This window comes from Gymnoscopelus braueri (genome assembly GCF_963280865.1).
Source record: "Gymnoscopelus braueri genome assembly, chromosome: 5".
NCBI lineage: Eukaryota > Metazoa > Chordata > Actinopteri > Myctophiformes > Myctophidae > Gymnoscopelus > Gymnoscopelus braueri.
This window is the reverse complement of record NC_137606.1, coordinates 18,532,356-18,541,486: the sequence shown is the minus strand read 5'-3', so window position 1 is coordinate 18,541,486 and position 9,131 is coordinate 18,532,356.

Here is a 9,131-nt window from a genome sequence, read left to right as displayed (position 1 = left end):
GCAGTGATGAAGTTACACCAATGGTCACCCTAATAACAAACTAGCTAGTCGCAGAGCAACCGTCCCTCAGGGCTATGGGATGTCGGTTGGCCTAACAACTAACAAGCCAGTCCCTCCAGGGGACAACTTTCGAGTAAAGATTATTTGCACGTTTTGCACGTTGGTTCTAATATAGCCAACCTACAGTAGATTATAACATAGATCCTGACTTCCAATAAACTCTTCAATCCAAAATTAAAAGATAATTTGTTTGTAGTAAATCGAACGTTTTGTTGTTGAATGTTTTGTCTTACATGTGTTTTTGGGTGCTGTGCAGAATCTCTGGCCAAAACATCTTTCATTTAATTCCAAACAAGTTAATCCTAAATTATTTGCATTTCATGTTGGCTTGTTTTTTTGTTTGTTTTTCCCCTGTGGCCAAAAGAAAATTATACTATGTCAAAATAACCTTGTGTGGAGTTATAAGACAAGTCATAGGCATTGGAAATGTTCAGTGGAAAATATTATCGTCTGTCAGATTTCTAAATTTACGGTAGGCTACTAGACCGGTGCCCGATGGGAACTGGCCGGGAACAATGCAAGGACTATGCTCTAACAAGCCTGGCCCATAATTTGGTAACAAACCTAACTCATTGTGTTCTTTGCAGCTCTGCCAAGATAGGTACATTCCCCTTGACTCAAGCAATATCTAAATTAAGTTGAATTAAAGTCACACAGACCGTTTCTGTGATTTAGAAAGTAAGGAAATGATAGACCGGGGGCCCTATTTTTGCCAGTGCCTTACCCATTATCCAACTTCCTTGCCATTTTTTTAAACTATTTTTAAAACCATTTTCAAATAGTTCAAATAGCCACTCTACAAGCTCACAACGTGTTGATGTAGATCGGCTAGTTGAACTATTTGAAAATGTTTTTAAAAATAGTAAAAAATGGCAAAGAAGTCTAAGGGTAATGGGTAAGGCACTGGCAAAAAAGGGCCTTTTTCAATAACATAAATACATGTACCAGTTTTTTTTAAACAGCATTTAGAGGTGAAGGAAATTAGCTAATAATTATTTGTCGGTGACTAGTGTTTAATGTTTATCCTATAATAGCAATTTTTTATACCTCTGTCCATTGTCAGCACATTTTATATTTTTTAATAATTAGCTGTCAAAGTATATTAGTGCTTAAATTAGCACATTTTAGAATGAAATCTTCTGTGAACATGTGCGTGCAAGTGCACACACACACACACACACACACACACACACACACACACACACACGCACACGCACGCACATGCACACACACTCACAGTGCACACGCACACGCACACGCACACACACACACACACACACACACACACACACACAGCAAACCTTCTGCCACAGCTCTGCACATGAGATGGAATAATGCAATATTGAAATTCGGTAGACTGTGAACTACCCAGCAGTAGCAGTAAATTTGAGTTCTCGACACATGAAAGGAAACCGAAAAGCTCTCGCCTGCTTTGGTCTGTTGGTGGAACTATGGTGTCTTCAACAGTTTACAAGGTCAACACTGGGTGACAAGTTTTCCAACTGGGTTGATATAGCACAGTAAGTTCAAAGTCTTCACACACAGTATGAAAGACAGCAAGGGGAAGAAAGAAAAATAACATTTCATACTTTTCATACTTTGCCCCGGCCTCTTCCACCACACAGTAGCTGCATTTAATTTAGATAACCACACACATGCACGCACGCATGCACAATTGTAACACTATACTATTCAGGCCACCTGCAGTTTGAGGCTTACGTAGAACCATTGGCTTTGGAATGGCTATACAGATAAACACATTTTATTTGCTTGGTAAATTTTCCTCAAATGGACTTGAATAACAACAAAAGGATGACAAAACAGTGTAAGCTGGAGACTGACACAAACACTGTCATTCTGGATCTAAAGTTGCTTACACTCCATACATTTTTTTATCAGCGGCAATCCTCTTCACTTGGGCACTGTGATTAAAAGGTAACAGTGCTATGCTAATGTGTTACTGGATATTTGAAGAATTTCAATTTGAGATGAAACGTCATGAGCATCATGGTTTGCTGTGTTGTTATTGTCTCCGCCAGGCCGAAAGGCATGGCGAGAGAGTATGTTTTGCCGCCTGTCCGTCCGTCCGTCCGTCCGTCCGTCCGTCCGTCCGTCCGTCCGTGTGTCTGTGTGTCATTCTGTCTGTGTACAGCTAATCTCTGGCACCGTTGGCTTGCTCGCAGTGAAACTGTGCACACACACTCCCTGGATGCCACAGAAGAACCTCTGCCCAATTTTTTTCACATGGGTCTTTTATAGCGCCACCAGGAAGCCAATTTGTGCAAAACATATTTTTTGACAGTACTCTCCTACAGATTTGGTCCAAAAATCCCGCAAATCGGTACACAGTATCTATAGTCATTAAACGAAATTTCATATTCCATCCTGATTGGCTAAAAATGGCTTCCAAAGTTTGCAGGAGTGCTCCGTTTTGAACAAAATGCCTCAAATCATGAACACAGCATGCAATTACCTTGAAATTTTGCATGTACATTTCCACTATGCAGAGGAAGAAATACCAATTGAAAATGTTCAAATCAGCCTCATGGTGATGCTATAACAGGCCGATTCGTGTTTTTACCCATAACTGCACCGATCTGTGTAAAACTTTGTAAGCACACTCCCTAGAGGTCAAGGGAAAAAAAACCCTTGCCCTGCATTTTTCACATCTGCCTTTTATAGCGCCACCAGGAGGCCGACTTATGTAAAACTATTTTTTTCATATTACTCCTTCCGATTTTATCCACATTTCATGCAAATCGGTACACATCATCTCTATAGTCATGTGATCAAGACGGATGTGTTTGATTTTTCATATTCCATCCTGATTGGCTAATATTTACATCTAAAGTTTGCAGTAGTGGCTTGTCTTGAACAAAATGCCGCAAATCATGAACGCAGCATCCGATTGCGGTCAAACTTTGCACGCACATTCACACTATGTTGAGAACCAAATGCCACCTTGACATTGGCCTGTTATAGCGCCACCAGCAGGTCTAATTTAGCAAAACAATTGTTTTGAACAAAATGCCTCAAATCATGAATGCAGTGTCCGATTGCCGTGCAAGGCCTAAGTAAGAAGAAATGGCTACCTTTTCACATTGGCCTATAATAGCGCCACCAGGAGGCCACAATAACCTACCTGACCTGGCGGAGACCTGTGCTCCGAGGAGCACTTTTTCTAGTTTGTTGTGTTTCCCGTCTTGGCACTGTCTTAATCTGTTGTGTCACTTTTGAAATATCCAAATTTCTTTTTTCACTTCACATCTACTTTCTTCAACGCTGCTAAGCTCAGAAATTGCAGTATGACCAAGAATGACACTCTGGAAATTGTCCAAGTAGCTAGAGTTATCTTAGATATAGAAGTCTTAAAGGATCTACACCATGAATTAAAAAAAATATATATATATTTATTATCATATTGTTTATGTCCCTGAAACGTTTTTCAAAAGGTTTGAGCCTAAATCAAGCCTCAGATATACTCATTCCAACTAACTTCTCTCTGGCTTATAAAGCACTTTCACCTGCAATACCACATTGTCCTGTTTGGCACGGGGCGCTATTGAGCCAGTTTGTATGCATGTTATCTCCTGGTTCTGTGTGGAAAAAGTAAAAATAATAATTCAAATAAATAAATAAATAAATAAATAAATAAATAAATAAATAAATAAATAAATAAATAAATAAATAAATAAATAAATAAATACAAAAAAGTTTTTTTTTTTTTTTTTTTAACTGAAAAACGGGAGGTATTGTACCCTGACGTGACGTCACGTCAGGGTGCAAATCAGTTTGGCCTGTTTTGAGACCAATTTACAGAAAACCCCAGATATGCTGTGAAAGCCCGAGTGTTCAAACTGGGGTATTTTGGGGGATATAAGACAGGTAGGGGAGACCAAAAACACACAAAAAAGAAGAAAATGTTCAAATTCATGGTGTAGTCCCTTTAACACTTTAAACCAAACTTATATGACAACATATTATTGGAAACCCATTCCTGCCTATTTCATTTCCCCCCAGGCCTACAGCCAACAGGTGAGTTGTAACTTTACATAATGTTTGTGTGGTGCAATGCTAAGAAGTCTCATTTCACCATGCTTCCAAATTATGTTACTTATCAAGACAAGCAGTTGACATGTCTATACCACCTACCTTGAGCACACATACTGTATGTTAGTTTGTGGCCCAAACTTTGGGCAGAATTCCAGTTGCAATGCCAAAAGTAGGCCTACTAATATCTACATTATTGTTTATTGTGTCTTCTCCTTGGGCTCCTTGGGCTGAAAAGGGATATGTCTGCTGCTCAGTGATTCAACAAGCTCTTTCTATAGAGGGTTATATTGCAGGAATTAATCCACCAAACATCATGCATAATGTTCATGTTTGACATGTTTTACTTAATTAGAAATTATGGCATACCCTGAGTGACCCACAAACAATGGCTTTTTTCAGATAAAAGTATACAACAGCTCTACTGTGAAAATGGACGGGCATTCTTCCTGCTGTAGTCACACATAACACATCACACACACACACACACACACACATAGGACACTAGGTTAATTGGGTACAGTACCGTGTCAATATGTAATGGTTAGTTTATGCAGACTAGGTGTGTTTTCTCCTAGCACAGACAAATTAATGTGGACCTATTTTTTTTTTAATATATAGTGGAGAAAGAAGCTGTGAAACTGGGATAGTGAAATTGAAACCACAAAAGAAATAAGAAAAAGTAATAACTAGAAAAAGTGCTCCTCGGACCACAGGTCTCCACCAGGTCAGGTAGGTTATTGTGGCCTCCTGGTGGCGCTATAATAGGCCAATGTGAAAAGGGTGCCATTTCTTCTTAGGCCTTGCAAGGCAATCGGACACTGCATTCATGATTTGAGGCATTTTGTTCAAAACATGTGTTTTGCTAAAGGAGACCTGCTGGTGGCGCTATAACAGGCCAATGTTAAAAGGGTGGCATGTGCTCCTCAACATAATGTGAAGGTGCGTGCAAAGTTTGACCGCAATCGGATGCTGCGTTCATGATTTGCGGCATTTTGTTCAAAACAAGCCACTACTGCGAACTTTAGATGTCAATCTTAGCCAATCAGGATGGAATATGAAAAATCAATGTTTTACATAAGTCGGCCTCCAGGGCAAAGGTTTTTCCTTGACCTCTAGGGAGTGCGCTTACAAAGTTTTACACAGATCGGTGCAGTTATAGGTAAAAACACGAATCAGCCTTTTATAGCGCCACCATGAGGCTCATTTGAAAATGTTCAAGTGGCATTTCTTCCTCGATATAGTGGAAATATGCGTGCAACATTTCAAGGAAATTGCATGCTGTGTTCATGATTTGAGGCATTTTGTTCAAAACGGAGCACCTACAAACTTTGGAAGCCATTTTTAGCCAATCAGGATGGAATATGAAAAATCTGAAAGAGACTTTTCATTTAATGACTATAGAGATACTGTGTGCCGATTTTTGAACAAAATCTGTAGGAGTACTGTAAGAAAATATGTTTTACACAAATCGGCCTCCTGGTGGCGCTATAAAAGGCCCATTTGAAAAAATTGGGGCAGAGGATCTGCTGTGGCATCCAGGGAGTGTGTGTGCACAGTTAAGAATAATGTGGGGGGGGGGGGGGGGGGGGGGTGTTTGGTAGAGTTTCTCTCTGTTCTTGTAAATAGCTTTTATACAGTTGATCCAAATATTATCGGAGAATAGTGCAACACAATTCTACTGCTTGTAGAAGTAGCCTAAGAATACATTTGAAATGCTACATTGTTGTTGTATGCCTCCGTTAATCTTTTGTGATGTTGCAGTGACCTTGACCTTTGACCACCAAATTAATCAGTTCCTTCTTGAGTCCTAGTCGACATTTGTGCCAGATTTAATTCAAATCTTTCGAGGTGTTCTTGAGATAACCCGTACAGGAGAATCGGCCGGACGGACATACGGACAAACGGACGGATGGACAACATAGTGCCTCCAGTCACGTCTGTACCCGGCAGATGCATGATTTATACATTTTTTGGAATGAATGGATGAAGGAATGAACTTTGCCACCACAACTCCAGTGAGGTTTGTGACAGAGTGCGAGCAGCAGACTCAATGAAAGAAATCTGACACTTGACATGTACTGTATAAACCAGTGTCATCAAAAATGTAAGAAACTCCATGGCAGGACCAAGGATTTCTTGTCACTTTGCATGGTAAATCAACTAATGGCAGAGTTCACAGGGTTTGTGGGGTATAGGTTGCATGCTCAATGTATCTAGATTAATGTTCTAAATTAATAGATATTGCATTTATTGCAAAAAAGAATAACATCCAGTAGAGCCATCCAGTCTGAAAGCATATTGATGCTCCCCTTTTTGTTGTTCTCTCTCTCTCTCTCTCTCTCTCTCTCTCTCTCTCTCTCTCTCTCTCTCTCTCTCTCTCTCTCTCTCTCATTCACATTATTACTTCTCTCTCTATTCCTCACACACTTTCAACTCCTTTGGCCTGGACTGACATAATAAACAACAACACGCATGTATGCGCGCCGTGCACACACACACACACACACACACACACACACACACACACACACACACACACACACACACACACACACACACACACACACACACACACACACACACACACACACACACACACACACACACACACACACACACACACACACACACACACACACACACGCACTTGCTTAGCTGGCAGCTCTCAATGTTGGGCATCCAGGTTTAAAGTGACCGGATCAATACACAGGAGTGAATTGCCAATTTGGGCTGGGGCTATTGGAATGGGACAGCACTGTGGTCTAGTGGGAGAATTGTCAGCAACAGAGTGGAATTGGATTTACAAGAAGGGTAAGACTGATGATTGAACAGAATGATCGGAGAGGTATTCAAGTGTGTACTGTACATGTAGGCATAAATGATAGGGATGCACCGAATGGGAAATTCTTAATCATGGCCGAAACCGAATGCCGAAAATAGAAAACAATTTGCCAAAAAACGAATACCGAAAGGCCGAATATGATAAATATATATACATATATATAATGAATTCATTTGTTTACCAATGTTGATCAGCTACCTGATTATGGCAAAAGAAATGATTATGGCAAAACTTAACTTAAATAATAATCACTATTAGGGGTCCTTAAAACATTTATTCAGCACTTTTCTATTCAGCACCTGTTCCTTTGTGATATTTTTTCGTCGTTGCATTTTTAACCATTGTTCTGCCGATATGTTTCGGTGTCTTTCGGTGATATCGGCCGAAATGTTTCGGTGTCTTTCGGTGATATTTTTTTTCCGTTAAAACCCTTTCGGCCGAAAGCCGAAAAGGAATTTTTTTAACCATTATCGGCCGATATGTTTCGGTGGCCGAATATTCGGTGCATCCCTAATAAATTTGTGCATTACACATGCCGCTATGAATTCTCACATTCCAGTTGCATTCATGTGTGCAGTCATGGCAGAAGTACTAAGATATTTTTTACTTAAAGGTAGGGTAAGTGATATTTTTTGGTAATATGTTTTTTTGTTAAAAAGGTTAAAGTACTATATTCTGATAGTAATCATTGCTACAGAGCGTTTGTTCGGTTACAGGGGTAACGGTCTCCAGCGCTTTAGTAAACATAATATAGTACATTTTCAGGTAGGTGTCAAAATGTAAGCCAATCAGGAGAGAGCACTGAACATTTCTTTTCTGTTTAATAAAGAGCTGGAGAGTCATGGGAGACTCCTTTTACTGAACAAACAATAGCAATGAGTACTATCAGAATATAGAGCTATTTAACACTTATTTTAACCAAAGTAAATCACTTACCCTATACCTTTACTGTAAGTACTACAAGTAGCAATACCACTATGTCCAGTTACAAAAGAAAATGAATAAAGGAAATCTGAGTAGTACAAAGTTAGTGGCATATGTACAATTGTCACATTAAGTACCAAATGTAAAAGTACTCAGCACTCAGAATCCATTTCAAATATCATGTTATATTATGTTTCCCTGTGTGTGTGTGTGTGTGTGTGTGTGTGTGTGTGTGTGTGTGTGTGTGTGTGTGTGTGTGTGTGTGTGTGTGTGTGTGTGTGTGTGTGTGTGTGTGTGTGTGTGTGTGTGTGTGTGTGCGCGCACGCGTGTGTGTGTGTGTGTGTGTGTGTGTGTGTGTGTGTGTGTGTGTGTGTGTCTTTCTGCAGCTAATCTGGCAAACTACTACACCTATCAGCATCACAATCCTCGTGCATGCTGCCAGTAGGGAAATTAACTCAATTCCAAATCAGCCTCATGGCGGCGCTATAACAGCCCACTTTACGTTTTGCCTCCCCATAATCCACATCGATTTCCACCTACTTAGATTTTACGCTTTTAAAAAATTCTTCAAAAACATATTTTAGCTACTCCTCCTATCCTGCACTTGGTGCTAAACAGCGCTAAGCGCAGCAAAAGTATCATTACTAGTTTACAACCGATGCAGGTGTCATTTTCACACCCAGCGCTTACGTATAATTATCAAATGTCCTTGGCTCATCTGTGCACCCATGGGCATTGTTGGTCTTAAATTGTGTGGTATGGCGATTGTTGGCACGTTGCTCTTACGTACAGTGAGAAACGTCAAAAAGCAATTGTAGACCAACCCTAAACTGGTCAACAGATATGTCCTTACTATGGAGCACATTATTCTGATTAAGATGCAAACCCATGTATGTCAATCAATGAACTCAAAATCCTTCCGAATTCAACACAACACTCATGTTCAACATGATAGATGCCATTTCTGAGAGATTAAGCACTGTAGTTGAAAACAAATATTTATGCATCGCAAATTGCAAAGGGCGAGTGCCCGTTGCTACAGGTACCAGCCAATTTGCCATGCCGAGGCAAATTCACCTATAGCTACCTATAATTTGCCTGTCCCAAAATATTTCTTATGCTCAGAAATGTCAGATTAACCTTTTTTTTCTGTTTTATTGTGTTCAACTGGGTACCCAGTCAATGTTTATATGAATGTGTGAGTATAATACACATTGCTAAGCGCTTTGGTAAGGTGCTATATAAATGCACC